General features: G+C 43.4%; 1 protein-coding gene across 2 annotated transcripts in view; it reads left to right on the forward strand.

Moving 5' to 3' along the window:
* LOC3290919 (protein Optix) overlaps positions 1 to 21,393 on the forward strand; it is a 53,400-nt gene that overhangs the window by 26,974 nt on the left and 5,033 nt on the right. The gene's annotated exons all lie outside the window — the stretch shown is intronic.

Raw genomic sequence — 21,393 nt, forward strand, 5'->3', positions numbered from 1 at the left:
CAGTTGCGGGATGGTCCTTTGTCTATTGCAACATTTGTTTTGTCGGTTGCTTGTTCACGTGTGCGTTGTTCTCACTGCGTAAGAGTATCAACACATCCAACACTTCCACATTAAATGATTGAACGGTATAAGGTGCAGCGGAAGATATAGAGAAAAATAAGAAGGCAGTACATTAGGCATCGGGACATTTATACACCAGTTTTGATATCATGCATGTATGTAAACGCCGGTACGGGAGGAGGAAAATAATACACAAAATAATAAACTTGCAACCGGGCACATTAATTGTGAACCGATGGCGTGAAAACGAAACACATGTTAACGCGGACTCATATCCCTTGCCTTCATTCCTGCTTCGGTCACAAATGCAACAGCAAAACGCAATGTAAGTGTGTTGTCGGCATTTGTCAGTCGTGTGGTGTAACCACAGGTTTAATTCGATTCATTCGGGCACACGCTATCGCTTCATTAATCATTTGTGCCATGGACCACCAATATCTCTCGGTGCAATCGGCAGCAAGCGGTTGGGAAGGTATTTCAATGACAAAAAACACATACACACAAGGCGATTGATACCTACAAAGCAAGGGATCTGATTGTTGAGGCTAAGCGTCGTTGAGGTAAGCTCAGTGTCGAACATAGTTGTGTCCACTTCTTGAATGTTCGTCGAGAATGGATTTGGTGGCAATTGTTTGATTTAAAATTGTTTGGGCTTTAGATGTGAACCATGGAAAGCGCTTACTGTTGCTCGCAAACAACACAGTTTATAGGTTAGGATGTTTATTTTCGTCCCATACCTGTTTTATCCTGTATAAGTGGGGATGCGTTAGATTACTTGTAATTAGATGAAATTGTGAGGATCGAATACATCGGTTTTAGTTTTGCTGGTTGTGGTTATTATTCTTTTAAGCAGGCAAATAAGCTAACAAGCTCTAAGCTATATGCTTAGTAGTTTTAAGCCCCATTGGTCAATGATGATTGGTAAAAGATATATGAAATGAAAGTTTCATTGTCTACGGCGATCATTACGGTCAGCTGTCGGCTGGTGGTTGGTGAGCTGTGGCTTAATTTTTTGAAATGGCTCATGAAATATTTGCAATCGCTCGGCAGGATCCACTCGTCTCAGTTCAGCGGCGGCGCGTTAGCGCAAAGCAGAATGATGCAGCAACTTGTGAACTACAACACCTTGGTGCAACAACAGCTTTTGCTTGCCGGATTCATGGTTTGCAAGTGGCACAATGGTCGTTAAACACCCGACAGGTTCGGAGAAGTGGGGAATAGTGCAAGCTTGCCATCCACACCACGCCACGCATGCCACGATCGGGCGATCCGCATCGCGGTGTATGCCTCGAAGCCAATGCAGACGAACACTTCACTGTGTACACAACCGCTTGCGGCGAGTCTGGTGGGACACGTTGATTCATTAATTGCTAATGGGAATGCATTTTGATAATGCATCACATGACAAAGAGACTTGTAAGCGAATAATCATGGCGCAGCGAGGGAGTGAGCGCGTTGAATGAAGGTGTATGTGCAGGTTGGAGCAGTACACTCACATGCACCCGTGGTGAATTATATATTATTGACTCGTCGGTGGGATGGAGTGAAATGGACACGAAATGGCACACGAAATAAAAAAGGGGCAGTAGGGTGAATGAATAGCCGAAGCTTTCGAGGTGAGACCGGAGGATCCGGATATGGATCGGTGCTCCAGCTGAGGCTCGGTGAAGTTTCGAAAAGGGAAGCAAAACTGTTAGTCATAGGGTGCATGAGTGAACGAAAGCTTCCGCACGACAGTTGGCAAACCTTCCATGTTCGCATCAATACAACCGAGACGAAGTGCAGCACGATTTGCTGAACCTGAAGTTGCGCCTGCATTGAGTGCTCAGCCTGTTTGTGTGTGTGTGTGTGGAGTGCGATTCCAAAATGTAGGAAGTGTTGCATTAGTATGATTATGTGATAATTGAAGGCAGTATTATAGGATTTATCATTTATGAATTCGCATTCGGTGTGGTTTTTCATGTTGCTGATGATGATGAGCACGATGTACGCATGGCCTGATGATGTACCAGCTACAGGCTCTTTAGCTATCATCCTCAGGTGTGGGTACGTTAGCCCTAGGGGCGAGCTACATGCTGGAACGAGCTGCAACGGGGATGGTTTGCGGTTTAGGGCAATGAATTGGCAGTTTCTTTTTCAACATCAGCTCACGGAAGATGATTCTTAGACGGTGCCTCATTGACCAGTAGTGCTTGGAGATGGCTGAAGTGTGGTCACAATTTAGAGAATATTTATAACATTCAGTAATTTTATTAGTCAGCGTCACCCAAGTGAGCATTAGAAGTTTTTATGTTGTACGATATTGGTCATAAATACCGTATGATTTAATCTTTCGATCGTCTACGCATTCATAATAGCAAGATATAAGTTTACACAAAACTTACATCGGTGTACATTTCAGTCTACAGTAAGTTGTTGATCGTGAACGTTAATGACATCGATCCAGAAGCGAGAGCAATAGAGAAGAATTGTGCTGCACGTGCCAATTTACTAGTTTGCTTATTCAGACAGGCAATTGTTAGTATGTACAGTGCTCCATTTGCACATTTGGTTATGGTTGGGTGGCGCAAACAGCTTGCAAATGCACGGCCCCTCGGGGGAGTAATGTTGGGCCAAGCAGTTGCAGCAAGGGGAAAAGAAACTGTTAATGCATTTTTATCCCTTGACTACTGGATGAACGTGGCTGCGCTGGCAAAGTGCACCATATTTTTTGCAGTTGCTGGTGCTTGTGTTGCTGCTGCTGCAGTTACTGCTGAGTGTCTACGGCGACATCCCTCGAGGGACGATTACATTACAAGTTGACCGGAATCATTGTGTAATGGAAATGAATGTGTAATGGTGGTTGGTGAACGGTTGAACATTAAGCAGACAGGTGTCTCCGCATTTGTAGCCACAAAATGGTGCCATTCCTACTGCGAATACAACTGTGTTCGTGCGTTAACAACTCAGTTTGGTTATTCTTACTAAAAATACAATTCATTTCTTATTCTTACAGGTACGCAAGACGTGATATTACGCTAAAATGGAAGTATCGGAAACATCGATTGCTTTCGGTATAGGTAGATTCCGTAAGTATTGCTGTTACCATAAAGGAAACACTATCACGGACGTGACATCCTGCATCCTTGGATACAGTCGTTTTAGGGTAGCCAGCAGGTCAAATTTATTAGAGTATATGACGGTCAGGCTTAATACGGGGTTATGATGACGGCATTGCTCAAAGTTATGATGTTAAAAGGTACAAGCAACATCTGCGGACACTCAATAAACTTTTATTGAATGCCTTGTTGCCTACTGCATCAAGGATGATTATAAAATCATCCTAAATGATATGGTAGTTTTGACTTTCGTGGAAAACTTTTGTGGAACTCTATGATTAAGCTATCGGAAACATGAAAGTTCTTTTTTGTCGGTGACATCACAATTACACATTTTACTATGATTCGTCATCAATACGAATGTTGGATCACGTTTTGCCATTCACTGGATTGGGTCTTAAAAAGCATTGAGATTCTGTTGAATAGTTTTCTTCCGAACAGGCTTATACTGTTTCAGAGTTACGAGAGAAAAGTCACCTCTAGTTTAGTTTGTTTTGGCTAATCTTTTCGAAGAATGATGAACGTTGCTGTAGGATTGTTTAAAATTATTTGTAAAAATACGGAATTATGACGCATAAATACGTCCAATTTAATCTGTTTCTTTTGATATATATTTACACCATCTTATGGTGACTGTACGAGATCGTGAGCATCGGATTGTTTTCCGTTTCATGTCCAGAATAGAACTCATCCAGTTTATACATCTGTATGGTCCTAGATGCTACACTTGATATAGAAAAGAACATAGGACAGACTTAATCTTTTTAAACTTTCCTATACTGAACCTATCCTTTTATTTAGCCACTGCGATGTCTAGCTACAGCAATACGTTTTATTTGGGCGGAGATAACGCATCTACAATCCGAGTTTTGAAACTCCGTTCCAAGCTCATTCCTTAGATTTTATTTTAATCCCTGTCAACTTATGATCACGATCATCAAACAGGATCCAAAAGCGGGTTTCAAATTTCGGGTGATTTTAGTTTTAACACACTCCTTAAGGTAGTTCGCAGGTGTGAGACGAGAACAGAAACACATTGGCTTGGCTTTGTAAGTTTGCGCTACGTTGAAAACATCTCAACTAAAAGATAACCTAGCGCCGTATGCGAGGGTGTTGAAAATTAAATATAATGCTTGATGTTAAGCTTCTACGTGTGAAAAGCATGATTCGGTTATCATTTTAAAACCCAAATGTTCGACCACCAACTGTGATAAAGTAACACATTCTTGTTTTTTTGGTTCGGTTTACTTTGTACCCTCCGCTGAAAAGGAAGTGAAACTTAAGAACTAATGAAATATCCGACAAAAGTATTAGCGCGTCTTGTATGGTGTGCAGTAATCTTTGCATTAAGACGATGGTTTTAAAAATTAACATCATTCCGCTCACATTGAAAACCAGACGCGTTAAGAAACGCTATGTGCCGAGCGGCTGTGGCTTAGTGGAAGTATTAGGAGAATCAACTTGCACGGCTGCTCTGGTACTAACGGTGACCAGAAGCGCGGATAGCCAAATGGCTTTAGGATATTAGCGCCAGATTAGGAAAAAAGAAGCGAACGTTAACTTCGTCCGATGGGATTTAACAGATTTTTGAGTACGATGATGATGTGCTCGAAGAGAACGAGAGGAAGAGAGATAGGACAAAAAAAGGGGCAATCAAGGTTAGAAAAAGGTAGAGAGTATGTAACATCGATTGTAGACTCATCGGTGGTCTATAATGTAGTTTCTGATGGGGAGTTTAAATTCATCCGTAATCGGTCTGCCTCAGACGGCATTTTCGATGGTGTGTTCGTACACTCCGGAATGGTGAAATTTGAACCTTTTCAACCTTCAGCATGGTCTTATTCCTCTAAAGTCAGTCATGAACTAAATGAAAAGGGGCTGGCTCCACGGTATGGTGTAGCTTCTGGTGGGCTGCTGTTTGCTGCTACCGTTAGGCTCAAGCGAATGATTATGCTTTTAGTCAGTTCATGAGAGCTGATGGCTTAAATGGAGCAAAACCAAATCTAGTGGCAAATTTTGGAACCCGATGCTGCAATATGAATTCAGTGGTACGACAAAGTCCAAATCCGCGGTAGGCCAGGAAATGTATACCACTGTGCCCGGGAAGGTTATTCAGATAATTTAGACCGTAAGGGTGATGTGTAGGATCATGTTTCAAGTATTCGCCAGATTTAGCTAGCTGTTATCGGTTGGATGATTTTGTTTCGTTACTTGATCTTAGACCGGGGTGATTTCGACCCTTCAATGCGGGCCATGGGCCTTTTCGGAGTTGCTAGAAAGCACCGTTTCATCTTACGCTGGTATTGATAGGGAGATATTACACGCTAATCTGTTAATATGGTTAGACTGTGGCTGGATGTGTTATGCAGAGGATAAAGGGCATATTAAGCATATGTACAAAAGTTAGCGTGTGAATGTGGCTTTGATGAGGCTTGCATGAATTTTACTAATTAATGAAGGTATCAACAAGCCACCCGAATTTCAAATGCATTTAAAATTTTGTGTATTCACATACAATATTTTGCAGTTTAAAATTTACAAGTGCTTTATGCAAAGATCATTAACGTCAAAATCAACATAACCAACGGCGTAATGGCTACCATCCGAACAATGCATCAAGTGTAGCATGACACCCTCGTATCATTTGCGCTTGCCAGATTAGTCGTGGCTAATAATGGAGTATCTCCATGGGTCGAGTTCGTTTGGCTGACGCTCAACCTTGTCATTAGCAAATCGTAATCAACTCCCGCCTAATCAGCGAATACCTTACCTTTCTCAGGACGGCCGGTAATGTCATAGCGATTGACATTCGACCTGCTTACCGACCATGTTAGCGACTAACCGATGCGGATATCTTCACATAGCAAAGCGGAACAAATTACGCTCAAATTACCACGTAAATGATTCTGTCTGTATATGTTCTATTGCGAAATGGAACGGCTTACGTTACCCCTTTTTTGTGCACAATCTACTGGTACCCAACATCATTCCTCCGAGTGATTGAGGTGAGGGATTCAAACTAACATTTTACAATACTTACTACTTCATGATTGGACGTTACAGGGGTCTTTTTCAAAGACATCGAGACGGCCACACAAAGCACTGCGAATTGAAACAGTCATTTTAAGCGGAGTAATTTAAATGCTCAAAAATTGAACCCATGTTCCTTGAGCCACCCCTACCTATCCTAGACGGCAACACGTGTCTTACATGTAGATCAACTTCCTGTGGCTGGGATGGTGCCCCAGGACGCACGCAGATGCCAAGATGCTATAGTACTTTTATCAATCAATCGCTAATCCAGCATCTGAAACTCTCGCCTTCAATCCGGATCACTAGCCTGACTTCCAGGAATATTGTACGTCAGCGGGTTGAGGTGTCTTGATCCTAGGGGCAGACCAAGAAACGAGGATGAAAAAATCAAACGAAGAAAAAAGAAACAAGTCTCAACAGGCGCAACGCACACGAGTGAAGGTGTAATGTTTACTTTGCCATTTAAATCAGCAACTCAACACAATCTGCTTCACGTTTGACTCCCACCCGTTTACTGAGCGCGAACCAATTCGTACGGCTTTATCAAGTGTCTTGCTTTTTAAGCATAAATCCTTCCCCTTAACGTGGTGTATAGCTTCGTGTAATGTTTTTTCGTACCAAGTTCGGATTCTTCCCCCCCTCAGCATCAGCACCAGCAGGATGAAAAGAAACAAGCGTGCACGAGCGTGTCAGTAAAGAGCTGATGATTAGGCGATCCAGCGTGATAAGAACCATCGTTGCAAGAGAAAGGGATCCAACCGTTTTAGAGCACAGTATCCTTACTGGCGCTCTGGGACAGTGAGAAGATGTTTGAAAAACACTTTTCACGGCGTAACTGTGCCACGATCAGGTCGTAAAAAGTAAAGCAAATTGAATACCCTTCCCGTCGTCCGCCAGTGGTACAGCGGTCTTGGTGAATTCCCTCGGGACAGTTCCGATGGGTTGGGTAAATAGAGCGCTGCTCAATTTGGTACGACTCACCCTTTCCCGAATGACGATAGAAACGGGTCGACTTCCGACCGTGGAAGGGTAGCAGAGGTAGCCGAAAAGGCATGTAATTTGAATTGCTACAATGTCAACAATTTAAATTCGATAGTCAAACGACGGGAGTGTGTTGTCTCCTGTGCCGGTTGATTTAGTCTGACAGGAAGACAGGGGCGTCGTGTGGCCGTAATTTGTCTAAATCATTATCCTTTTCGGATTTGGTGATAGAAAGGGGGAGCTGGTGGGGATGAGAACGCCGTTCGTTGATGAAGTCTAAATTTAAAAGGAAGCCAAAAGCACAGTGTTACTTGTAGATTTTGATTCTTTACTGAAGCGTATTTCATGCGTTGGCTGAGAAGTTAGGTTGAAAAGGTTGCGGCGATCTAGAGTTGAAAATGCTATCACATGCAAACATAAGAGCTGTTAAAGCTAAAGAAAAATAACTAAGTTATATCAGTGAATTAGTTGTTTGAATCTAATATTTTGTACAATTACAAAAACAATACTATTTTTAGATTCATTGGTGAAGTTATATTCTTTATAAATTGAAACCGTATCCTTAAACACAAGCGTTGTATCACTTCCTTAAATACAACCTTTTAGGTATTTTTTTGTTGGAAACCGTTATTCTCGGTATGGCATTACCAACTGTTTCCCTGCTGCGATCTCACGCTCCGTAAACGGCAACGCCAAGCGCATTCTCCGCAGCGACCAGCACTAGGCAACAGTGTATTGCTTTTCGCGCCGCTAGTAAATTGTTGGGAAAACACAATTTCAACCTAATCGCGCAAGAACAAAGCGGAAATCACCGGAGGTGACAACACGTTCGCGAGCTCAGCATGATGTCTTGAGACTGTAAGAAGAAAGCCTCAGCCAAACCAGATTTTCCCGCTTACAGTGTTAGCGGATGTTTCTGTCAAGTCGACGAAAAATTCCAGTACACGCGTCAACGGGGTTGTGGTGTGAAAATTTTCCTCCCCACAATTGCCACTGCCAGAGAGGTATGGGGATTTGAGCGCTAGACCTAAAGATACCTTTCAAAAGGAGGACACCAAAGGCTGTATAGAGTGTGGCAACCTCGGTGCAATAAAACAATATGCCTCCTGCCGCGTTGCTGTTGCTGCTGCTGGTTTACCTTTGATGCCTTGGCTATTGCCGCAGGTGGACAAAGTAGCTACAAATTGGCCTGAGCTGTTACCAGTGTTACCGGAACTAGAACGGAAAGGAGGGGATGTACAGCAAACGTCGGCAGCTCTGCGGGAGGTAAAAGATAGAGATCAATGAAGAAACTGTCAGCAGCATAATAACCAATAGCTGAAGGTGGCGGTATGTCTATTACCGTAGATTGAGTCACCGCTTCAAAGGTTGTAAGTAATTATTAGTGTTTCTAAAAACGCACTGCGGTGTCTTAGGTGTAATTTAGGAAGAAATAAGAAGGTCCGAGCTTAAAATCACTGGTAAAGGCATAGCAATGACAGAAAGAGAAATAAGAATGACAAGAAGAGATTGCAAATATTAAATAGTATTTTAAGCAAAAAAGGACTCATTGAACAGATGGCAGTATTTTATCAAAAGTGTCCAAAATATTCCTTGAAAAAAAAAAAAATAAGAAAAACCAAATTGTACACAATTTATGCTCCAAACAGTCACTGCTACTGACATCGCGAAGACCGGTCGAAACTCGATGGGACATAAATCATTTCGTAAAGTGTTTCCAATTTGGTTGAGCTCCACAGTTTGTCAGATCCGGAAAGGTATGGGGCAACCGCGGATCGTTTGTATCGGTTATGCATAAATCACTTTTTTATGCTCGGCCGGCGAGCTCCGGTGCATTCCGGAATACCATTCAGCGAGGTCCTGAGGAATGTCACAGCATATTGGCGGTGGATATAACGGCAAGGGAATGCCACAGCTAAGGTCGTTACAACGTTCGCGTGCGACCTTTACCGGACGTTCTGGACGTGTTACGGGATGTCGTATGTAGTTGGGAACAAAATTGATGAGCCCTGTGGGTACTTCGCATACAGTCTCGAGCGCTCCAAAATTCGTAGCTCCCTTCTGGGTTTTTTGAGCCGTAGATTCGATCAGTGTCGCTGCATACATTGTGTACACAGCGTGTCGACGCTCTGATGTCAAGCGTCACGCGCAGAATCGATCACACTAGGCTGATGGAACCGGTAAGAAAACTAATAAATGTCTACCTTTATTCGAACATGCAGCATCCATGTAGCGACCATAATACTAAGAGCTGCATGCGTGTGTATTTGTCCGCGCTACACGGACATTCTTCACTAGGCCAGTAGGGTTAGGTGCGAGTGCATTACTACTGTGCAACATGCAGCAGTTTGTCTTGTGTTAAAATGTTGCCACTTGGGCCACATTGGCCCTGTAGGGCGCAACCTCGGCTCGGTTGATTGATGTTTTGTTGTCATCCGGACGGTATGTGTTCGGTTGTTAGGTTTTTTTTTGTCTTTTTGTAAAGTAACCATCCGGTTTGCAATCCGGTAGCTGACATTCCGCGACCACGCTTGACATGTGTCTAATCACACCGACAAACTGCTCGGCGCGCACGCTCGTTATCGGTTTTGATTGCATGCGTGTCTGGGAGCAGGACCTTGGCTGGAAGTAATATCGGGTTTTATGTTGCAGTATGTTATTTTTTGTAACACTCACTGCTCAACGTTGACTCAATCGTGTAAAATCGGAGCAGACATATTGGTTCACTATTAAGCCATTAATCGTTATTGTGCAATGTAACCAAAGAGTGAACGTCACCATTGTAAGCGAAGATTTAGTGTAATCGAAATTTTTAATAACTAAAAGGGTTTATTCTAAAGGGACTGTGAAAGTGTTCTCTAATAATGTTGTCCATAGTTGGTTACAATGTAGTAAAAAATGAAATTATCTTCATGCAGTAAAGATTTATGTTGTTATAGTTCTTAAACAACAGTTGATTTATTCGTATATTTTGCGTTCAATCAACCGCAATTTCATACTACTAAAGAACGGTTTTCCGTAAAGGAATATAAATCTCTCTGACCTAAAATTTGTTACTAACATCAAACATCATCCAAGTTCAACAAGGGTGTTTATACCAGAATCATGGAGAACTGCGTTAATGGTATCTGCCGTTGGGCAGAGGGCTATTGTGTTACCATGCAACAACGTAAACCGAGGGGTTATATCAGAAATGTGCGAATAATCGCTTAAAACAAATCCTACACTACAGCGCACTCTGCTTTTAAATATGATTTTGATCTCACTTCTGCGTTAAGGAGTGAGAAATTAAAATCCGGAGGGTATAGAATCCCGAAAGGATCTTCCGTAATCCCACGGGCAAATTGTTTGTATACAGTGGATTATGTTACAGTTGTTCCAGCTATTTCCCTCGGAAGTAAAGGAAACTGAAAAAATGATAAACCGAATGCGTAAAATGTTGTGGTGTTTGTTACATCCTTCCACGATTAATGTTTTTCAATGTGGAATTTTTAGAAAACTTCGTACTCAAAATAAAAATAAACTACGTGATTGAGCGGTTTCCTAGGAAAATATTTTCGTTGATGAGGCTAAACCCCATTGGCTTTGCAACTTACTTGTAAAGACGAGACTTGGATTGTTCTGCATTGATATGCACTAACAAGTTTATGAAGACAGAAACAATTTCACCATATTTGTGGCAAACGCAAAAGCACAGTAATCCCAAAGTAAAGATTATGGAATGGAAGACAGTCGAATTGATGCTGTTATTGAAATTGAAGTCACAATGCCAAATCGACTTTTAGGCTAACGAATTTACATTGAAGGGGAGTTCTGTGGAGCCGATACATGGAAAATCAGGTTGAATAGAGAAATTTGTTATTTGATAAAAATGTTTCCCATTTCCATTCGGAATTGGGCTCTCGACGACGAACCTAAACAAGAGGGTGTGTGCGTGTATGTATGTAAGAGGCATTATGCTTCGTCGCTTACGTTCTAGAAATGTGTAGGGGAAACAAAACAACAGAACAAGCTTGCTAACATGGGTACAGAACGCATTTGATGCTGAGTTTGAGTTTATTTGTATAAGGGGGATATTTGAGGAATGTGAGCGTTTGACAATGACGAGCAAGGAAAAATGCTTTGGCACACCATTAGATGAACAATGAAACAATTATGGTGGTAGTTTGGATAAGTGTTGAAAGATACACTAAGAAAAGCCCATCTGAGAATGGTGGAAGTGTGACCGTAATGATACTATTAAAAACTGATTTTGTTAACAGTTTCTGTTCCTATCTTCCGCAGTGGATTTGAGTTGTCATTAAAAACAGGCTGTTCTCGGAAAATAGAGCAATGAATGCAAAATATATTTCTGCAACATAATATAAACGAAACCTGAAGGAAAAATAGCAATGCCGTTCCCTGAAATAAGTTCAACGACTTACATTTTGTTGTTGTTACGTTTGTGTGAGGAATTGTGTTTGAAGCAATTTTATTGAAGAATTTGGTCGTAACGCGTAAGCAACGATTCTGTATGGCTTTATTATTGTGTATGTGTTCCGTTTGGCAGAAAAAAATGTGTCTTTAACACCGTTGCACCTTGCTCTACAAAGAGGAAGCGAAAAAGGCACAAACCCCGGACATAAAACCCTTTTTCCTTAAGTAGCAAATGAGGTAAGATAAAACGGGTAGAGTTGTGATGATGGCACCGCATGGTGTCTGTTTGTGGAGGGTATAATTATTACAAATAATCTTCCAGCAACTGGCCAGTCAAATTCTTTACCGCGCACCTTCACTTGAAAAAAAGTATCGCAAGCGCTAAAAACATTCCGGCTGCAGAATATTTGTCATTTGTTTTGTGTCCAGAGCGGCCGCAGAGTGCAATGGGCGTGGAAAACATGCAACGAGAGAAATATACAGATGCAGAGAAAGAGAGAGAGAGGAGGAGGAAGAGAAGGAGGGAGAGGAGGAGGGTGGCATGTTATGTAGGTATTTGTGGAGCCACTAAAAGCTCACGTCGCGCCAAGGCAGGCTTAAAATATTTTTATCACTTTATAATTTTAACCTTTAAAAAATATAAACGACAAAGGCCGTCGCCGTTCGGCCGTGTTTTGATGGCATCATTTTCAACCGCTTCGGTAACTGTGGCCCAAAAGACTTTCAAATAAACGTTCGATACATTCGGTGGTGCACATTCCTTAGTGCCCATGCAAAGGACGGCCCTTCGGGAAGCGGGAGAACAACCAGCGAAGGTTACGTATCCGTGCAAACGCAAAATGATTACAGTTCGCATCCTTGGGATGGGACAGCGCGAAAAGAGCAAATGAATTTCCGTTTTAATTACTTTGCCGTTCCACTTGCCATGTTGGGCTGTTGGTGAGGTTGAATTTTTGACGTTTTCTGTGCAGCCCTCGCCCTTGCGCGGACGTGTACGGTATAGCGCGTAACCCCAGCGGAACCGAATCGTTAGTTGATGAATTCGAAATGGATAAAACTTTATTTTATAGTTATTAGTTTTCACGAACATGCGGCAAGCGATCGCGGCGCTGGTTAGTCCCGTTTAGGAAACAGAATTGATCGAACGGCTGGTGTGGCACTGTGAAGCGACGAGAACGTGCAACGTGTTTTAATAGACCAGGCTGGACATGGATGCAGCCGCCGGAGATAAGGTTCGGTTCCCGGCCAAAACGAAGGTAAATGGGCAATTGTCGCCATCGTTTAGATTGATGATGTTGTTTTGCCGGTCGTAAATTAGGTCGTTTGTCCGATATGTACTTGTTTCCTTTTCGAGGAACGCAACCCAGGAGCTCCAGCTTGACCGAGAACATTAATGAGTGTGTTTGCAGGCTCTGGGTCGAATAGGAGAATCAATGTTTTTGAGCCTTGAAGCTAAGGAAGAGGTAAACTAGTTTTTATCATTCATCATTGGCCTACATGCATGTCTATAAATGCATTGTGTGAAAATAAAATTTATATCAAAGTTTTAAGCAAACTTAGAACAAATGTCTTAAGCCGTCCGTTTGTATGTGTGTATAAGTTCTTTCCACCTTGATTGAGAATTGGAATGTATCTGTATCAATTATACGGGGAAACTGTTTCGGTTTGCATCACGCAAGACGGTACACCAACGGCGCACATAAACACACACATATACACATCCTCACTTGGTTAAATGGCTGGGCTCATTGTCAGACGAATGAATGAGTCAAGCTGTGGCGGCTGGAATTTAGGAATTTTTCGCATCATGTTCTACGCTGGTTATCGACCGCGGCAACATTTGAGCGGCAGCAAGCGATAATAACCCGCGCATAGTGGTGGTTCAGATAGCGACAAAAAACGGGTGAAATGCAACAACAAGGGATACACTCATTGCACCACAGCAGCAACGAAAGACGAATGGTACAAGAAATTAAATACTTTCATTTTTTCTTGCACTAAAACGAGTAACATCTTTATTGAAGCTGGTAATTTTTTTAGCCCCACTTGAAAGTGTTGTGTGTTTGCGCGAAATTGATCGACTATTTTTATAACCCTTTGCTGTTGCTCACAGCCACACACACGCATACATGTACACAAAGTGATAAAGTATGAACATAATAATATTGTTAATGAGCATCTTGTAATAGATTAATTGCTAAACCGCGCTCAGCATGTATCATATCAATTAAGCGTTAGTTTCGGATCATTCCCAAATAGCCGCTGCCTAATATCATTCCATTCAGCGTACTTTCTCCAAACGATCGAACCGTCAGCAAGTAGTAACCGTCCTTTCCGACTGGTATCTTCGCCAATTAACAGCATGAATTGATGCTGGTTCGAACCGTTTCGCGTAAGGTGTGATCGTGTTCCGAAGCAATTCTTTCGAGACACCTCTTGCCGCCCGACCCGGTTGCCCACCGAAGGGTTAATTACCCGACATTAGAGTGGCTGAATGAGCTGGACGTGGAGGTGGCGAGAGAGCGAGCGAGCGGCGGAGCGTGCGTGCGCGCGCGCTGGAAGCTCAACCGCGAGGCCGTACCGTGGTATCGTTTTCAAATTCACTCCTTTATATCGGTGCCGCCGTGTGAAGTTGTTTTAGGTGTTTTTCTTTTACGCGCCGGCCAGCAGCAACAGCCGCAGCTACAGCCGCGTTTGTGTTGCGCCGACAACGCCACCGAGGGGAAGCAATGGGGCCACAAATGTTCTTCCTTCCGTGGAGATGCGTGAAGGGTGAGGGGTGGTGATGCGGATCTGCCGTTGCGATCGTTTTTCTTTCCCGTGCGCATACCTTCGAGGCGCATCGGCGCGATACAATACGATACGCAATACGAATACTCTCCCTCGAGTTGATGTGTGAGGGAAGGGCGCAGAGATCGGGCCCCTTTGCTTTGATGCCACAATGTTGGAGCTTGCGGAAGATTCGCAGAAAGACCGAAGATGGAGGTCGAGAAGGGGGTGTGTGATGTTGCCAAAGGGGTAATAACTTTATGAAGCGAATTGTTGTTCGCCAGCGCGCTATACAACAAACGTGTTTTGTTATAGGTTTGTTCTTTTCTCTCGCTCTCTTTTTCAAACACACACACGTACGACTGCGGTCAGTAGGCAGCCCTTTTGGCGGCAGCATGCGTCCTCTAGTCGTACGATCCCGGGTTTCGGTTTCCCGGTTCCCGGGGCGGTTGGCCAGCCGCTCCAAATCGCTCTCGCGGCACGGGATCGCCGTTCCCATCCCATGGTTCCGACCGGGGCCGCAATGCGATAATGGTTCTTCGAGCGCGAACACGCGGCAGGTATCGTCGGGATGGGGCTCCGTGGCTAATTATCTTATTAAGTGTAACAATAACTTAATTAATTATTTATATACGTTTCGATACAGCAATTGCGCCGGGAACAGACAAATCGGGCCGGGGTCTCGGTGGCGAGAGAACTGATCTGACAGTAGGAATCATGGTGCCGATGATACTGGCGGCTGGTCAATTTCCCTCACTCCCTGCCGACTCAAGTCCCCAGCACAAATGCAAGAGTAAACAGTTCGTAATGACCGTCCGACGGTTTTGATGGATGCATGAACTGTTGCTGCTCCCTCACCGGACTTCTGCTTAAGATCGGTCCAGTGGGTCTATCGGTTCCAAAAGATCGTCCTCACCACAGTCGATGGTGGAACCCGGCTAATGACTGCCAGAGTGGCGCGAGAGCCGCAACGCGAATGATTGATCCGATGTGGTCAATGCAGAGTCTACCCCCCTCCCCTCCCCTACCAGAAACTAACACCTTTTTTTTGTTACCCAAACTTAAAACACGTTAAGACGGTGGTGAATAGCGTAAAAGGAAGAAGAAACAAAACTCCGACCGAGAAAGTAATACGCTGGCGTGCTCTTCAGTGACGGTGAATTAACCGTGACCGGGTGACTCCGGGTCGACCGCAGCTACAAGATTTGCCGACAATGTATGCGGTACCGATGCCGGACGGGGCCGATACCATCGTGAAGTGGTGGTAACCCTTGGCCCCGGCATTTGTTGGCCTTAGTGATAGAAGATAATAAAGTCATTAGTGTGACGTTTCGAATGACTACATACGCCGAGTAAAGTTCTGCAAGTAGCCACACCGGTATGTGTTTGGTGGTACACGTGAGAGGAACGGATGGGTATGTTTCATCTTCCTCGAGATGGGAAGAGCACGATTTATCGAATTGCTTGATGTTGTTTATGTTTTGTTTGATTTTGTTGTATATGTAAATTGAGTGCAACGTGTTTAAAAACAACGTTGTTGAAATGAAAAATAGCCAAACTATGCAAAGGTGTGTTTTTATTTCGTCAAATTGATTTTTCAAGCATTGCTACATTGTAAAACTTTCATCAAAAATAGAATCACCTCCAGCAGATGGTTATAACTTTCCGGGCAAATATACAATGCCTAGACCCACTGTTTTCCATCCAGCGATGTAGAGCACTGGTGCACACCGACCGCTGCAGGGGAAGTAAGTCATCTAGCTCATCCTTTCGGAACAACTTCATTACCCATTATTCCTGTGCAATGCAGTGAAACGGTTAGATTTCCCCGAAGCATCATACAGACAACCGACTTCGTTGTGGCTTAATTCGATAACGGTTAAATTTGTCTCCAAGCTCTGTGCGGGTTGTATGCATCGTTCAAAGATCATTTACTACCGCTCCTCCGCCTGTCTGGTAGAACAGCAACGGCCTGCGGGCATCCTGGTCCGTTAACTTTCGACAAGGATTCATCGTGCATGGTGGACTCTAGCAGACTCTAACTCGTGATCGAAACCACACCGAGTAGGAACATCTCGCAAGAACTTCCGGGATGGGGATGGGACTGCAAGCGCAAAAGGGGAAAGCCTCGAAGGCAGCAAAGTGATGACTTCCGTCAGCTATGCGACCGTCACCGGGAAGCGCTACCCCCAGCCGTCGAAATGAACAAGCTGGGATTTTAATTTTTCACGCTAATTTATATTCATTATTCGGTAATGCTTTAACGATTCGATTCCAGTGCGCGCGTAGGACGTTCGAGCCGCGGTGCGTGTTGATAAGAAGCGAAACTGTGCGGCGCGTTTTGCGTAGGCCGGCTTTGCTTGGTTGCTGCAGGTGCCAGATTGCTGCCACCGGTCTATGCAATCGGGAAGCCGAGGGCGTGAAATAATGGCTCTATTGTTGTACAAATTAAGTTTAGCTGTAAATATATTCAAATATTTGGCTAACCGGATGCTAACCGCCAAAAGGAAGCAGTTTCGTTCGAGTTTCGTCACGACTATCATACGACTGTTGTTGTTGATGATGATGATGCCAGAGACGGTGTTGGTGATGCTGGTGTTTATGGAGGTTGGAAAAACTCCAGCAGGGGTGTAAATAGAGCTCAGAAGAGGGAGTAAAAAAGGGACAATTGAGTATTATAAAATGAAGGGAAAACGAGAATCAACAATATTATGATTATTGAATCAAATCTGGCCGGAGCGTTTCGAGCTGAACGGTTTTGTATGGCAGTATGTTAGCCCTGTGATGAATTTGGGTTTGTGGGGGGGTTCGTTTTTTCCCTTTCATTTGATTGTGTACGACATGTATGGCTAGATGAGAAGCGAACTGCTTTCATTTCATTTCTCCTCCAGTTAACAGATATTACTGGTTGATGCTTGTTATATTTTGGAGCTTAATTTAACATTGTTACATTTGATGCAGTTTATATGTATGTTTTTATTTCAATGTTTCATTTCGAGCAAAGATACCATTTCAATGAAGCAGCATGTGAGCACGAGCTATCTTTCTCCTGCACGTGCCAAGAAGATCGATACATTTTCGTAGCACTGACCATGCTTCAGACCGGTACAGCAATCATGTGAACTGTCTCCCATCCCCCTACCTTTAAGGGAATGAGATGAAAGGCTTCCTTTGCTCCCTTGGAAGGATTTTTTGTTCTTCGAAGCACATCGTACTTTCGATATTCAATTACCCTTTTTCCCATCGTAACTGACACTTTGGGCTGCAGGGCAGAGAGCAAGATTTCCTTAACTTTATTACGTGTGAAATAACTGTCGGGACAGGGCAGTATGCCCGTTCGGGGAATGAGAATATGATGTCGCTGTGCCGTGTGTAGAATATTTTGTTATTCGATATATTGGCCGTTGAAGGGATGTTTGGGGAGGGGATTGTTATTTGAAAAGGGTGTAAACGATGCGATAACATTCTGGATTACATCTGAACGGGAAGGATTAGCGTAAGAAATCTCGATGGGATATACATTTTGGAGGAAACAATCGTTTTATTCAGATTCTTTTATATAAAATTTGGTGAAATGTCAAGCAAATAGAGGATTGTACAATAATTAACAATTCTTGTAAACTTACGAATTACAGTACCATTGTAGTATTGGATTTTGCTATTTGTGTTTGTCAACCATTTATTGGCCCCAAAGCCCAAATATCTACCATCCATCTATTTAGTATTGTAGGCGTCTCCATACATATAAGGAATATTGCATCGATAGTAAACACTCCAAAGAAAGCAAGGAGACTTTTGCATTTCATATTGACCTGGTACAGTAATCTGTACCGCGGCAGACCGACGTGCACACGTCCGACACTCGAGAACCTAATCGTCCGTGCGGAATTGTAAAGACCCATTATAGGACCGTGTGTTGTTGATTGATTCGAGAATGGTTTGCAATCAATCGACCACTCGAGCTTGTTCGTCATGTTGTCCTGCAAATCAATAACATCGTTGTTTGTCCCGACGGTAGTAATGATGATTGCAAGCAAGCACACAGATATCCTTCCCGGTTGGGTAATTCCATCGCCAAGGTACTTAACGGTGAACGGGCGCACTGGCGGGATGCCCTCCGTATGTAATATCCGTCCAGCCAATCTTGGAATGGTACAAATAGTTTCCTGTTGTCTTTTTTGCTCTTTCTCTCTCACTCTCTCTCTCTATCTGTTAATAGTGCAATGAGGGGAAGGAAACGTAGGTCCCTGTTGGACAAACATTTCGCTTGCTCCATTTTGCAACGATTTACCGAACCGAGAGGCAGGTGGTCCCCGGAAGCAACTCGACGGTGAGCAAATATTTGGTGGCCTTCTTTGTTAACATAATCTGCACCGTGGACATACATGTATGCCCTGCCAAAGTGGAGCAAGAGCATCTAGCATCGCTGATGGGAATCACTACAAATCAATTGCTTAGAATCGTTATATCGTAGAAATTATATTTGTGTATACAGTGTGTACGCCCCGAAGCTACAATTGGAAGTGGTTGTTGGATGCGTTATTGGGTTGTGATATTAACGCCAACCAATGACCACTACTTCCTGCGGGGACTTGCCTTCCCCTGTTCCCGAAGAACAGTGTGACAATGCGTGTCTGTCTCCGTGTAAGTACTACTGGAACTGGTTTTTATCTCCGGATGCCCATTTACAGAACGAAGCTAGTGAAAAACAATCATAAAACACAATTTTGTTCAATAACCACCAACATGTGTTGCCCATTACGACGTCGACCGAGACAATAGAGTGTGCGTTGAAAGCCGGTTGGCATGCTCATCATGACCATGAAGCCGGCTAACGAGCCTTACAGTGCGTAGCAGTATCGGACAGTACTAGTAAGGAATGATGCTATTGGGTGGCTTATGTTTTGTTTGCTTTGTTTTTCGTTCGGCCATCCATTTACATCGCCATACTTCCTGGCACTGAGGTTTGGCCTCGTATGCTGGGATTGTTTTCAAGGATGTACTACGCTGTTTGCGTGTTTGTACTGCTCACTTGCAATTTTATGCGTCGTTACTCGGTACCAAATCATTGTGCTGTCGTCGCTTGTGTAACTAAGTCCCATTGTGCTCAAGTCCTTGCTGGTGCGTGTGTGTGTGTGTTTAAATAAACTTCAACCCCTTTTTGTTGGCCGACGGGGTTTTACGCCGGGAGTTTCGCGGAGCAGGGGCCGGTTCAATTCAATTATCATTAAATGTCGGCGGTCGTACGCTGATAACCCGGGGGAGTGAAACTAAGGCCACATTCGATGTCTATTTAAGCGTGCGTCGTCAGTGGAATGGAAACCGGGAAACAGTTCGCTGCTCGGAAAAAGGGGTTCGACGTGCTAAAACCACGTGTTGGTAAACACGAACAGCGTACAAAACCGCATGATGGTATTAGTGAGAATCCCATCAAATTTAGCAGATGATGACAGGAGGCTTCACAAGTTCCTTGCTTACGAGGTACGGAGCTATCATATTTAGTTCGCATTTCCTCTGCAACTAAACCATGATATGGCGGAGAGAGGGATAAAAGATCAACATTAACTTGTCCTTGAGAAGCGTCTGGTTGAAAGGGTTATTTCATACAAGAGATATAATATTTGCACAATCCACCAACCATCACCAACTGCCAGAGGGTGTGAAAAAAAAAATCTCAAAAGCTATGGAGCCATTGTCATAATTTCTATGCTCGAGAGGGGTTGCCAATCTAATCGCACCTTGTTGTGGCTCATTTGTCTTTTTGCTACTGCTTTTTGTGTGCTGAGCGTTCGTGAGTTGAAATTAGCATACCTTATTGAATTTGTGGCGGTTGGTGTTTATTTTGATTCCACCATTAATTGCAGCGGTTTGCTAGTATCCCTGTCGTTTTCATTATTTTTTCTAACAAGAGGTGCTTAGCATTATCATACAACGCTCGTCCGCTCCATTTGCAAGCGTGTGTTGATTTAAACCGTTCTCGTGTATTTAAAATCGGCAGCTGACTAAGAGTAAACTTGTTGTTGCCCCTTTCATATTTGAATATTAATTCCGTCCAGTTTTGGGTTGGACAGAAAACGTCACTATCTATTTTCGACGAAACTCGTACCGAGCGGGTCCTCAGGAAGAAGCGTGGGATAATGCAGTTTTGTGCTATTTAGTGTGGAAGTCATTCAGTTCGTCTTGGGTCTAGGATCAAAGTTTGGCTCGTCTAGAGTGCGTCAATCCGTAATTCGATCCTAGAGTGAGCCATATCAAAGCGTCATTGCTCAGAACCGATCTGGCATCTCCATATGACACTGAGCAGTGGCTGCTGTGCTTATCGTTCGCCTTTGACTTCTCTTGGTCTTCGATAAGTGTATTTGTTAATGTTTTCTTCACTCGAGCGGTGAGTGGGAACAGTTTGTTTAGGATTAGGACTTTGTTTTTTTTTCTTCGTTGAGGTTGTTGTTGTGTGTCTTCTAAGTATGTTTTGTTTTTTCTTTCCCCCTCTTGGTCGTTGTATCTTTCTATGTGGGTTGATTGGGTGGCCAGAAGATGGCGGTGAAGACGGAGACTTAAAACTTTTCTCTTGTCTTCTTTGCTGTAAAATGGAAGAATGCATTAAGCGCCAGCGCATCATCACACATGGTTTGTCTTTGTGCGTGTTGGCGTCGTTATGATGACGGATTGAGTTATTTGGAAATTTCAACCGAAGCAGACAGCTGTCAAACAACTCGTCCGTTGTATTGATACGGTGACAGTTTACTTCCTTGTTTCTTCCTGTTGTGAAAACGGCATTGCCTCGTTGATTTACTAATTTGAGGCTAGGCCATGCGCGTTGAGCTAAGATATAAATTTCAAGTCATTTATGCCAAAGTCTATTTAAAGCGGCAAATGGTACATTTGGGCGAAAAAGGTAGGTGAGCGCCATACTGAAGTATTAAATTTCTGTGGCACATTCCTTGGGAAATATCAACCACGTCCTGACCAAACAGTGCGTTGCCAAACATTAAACCACAAAACTACGGTTCTCAATAGCATATTTGCGTTTTCCGCT

Source organism: Anopheles gambiae, chromosome 2, assembly GCF_943734735.2.
Source record: "Anopheles gambiae chromosome 2, idAnoGambNW_F1_1, whole genome shotgun sequence".
In the NCBI taxonomy this organism is placed as follows: Eukaryota; Metazoa; Arthropoda; class Insecta; order Diptera; family Culicidae; genus Anopheles; species Anopheles gambiae.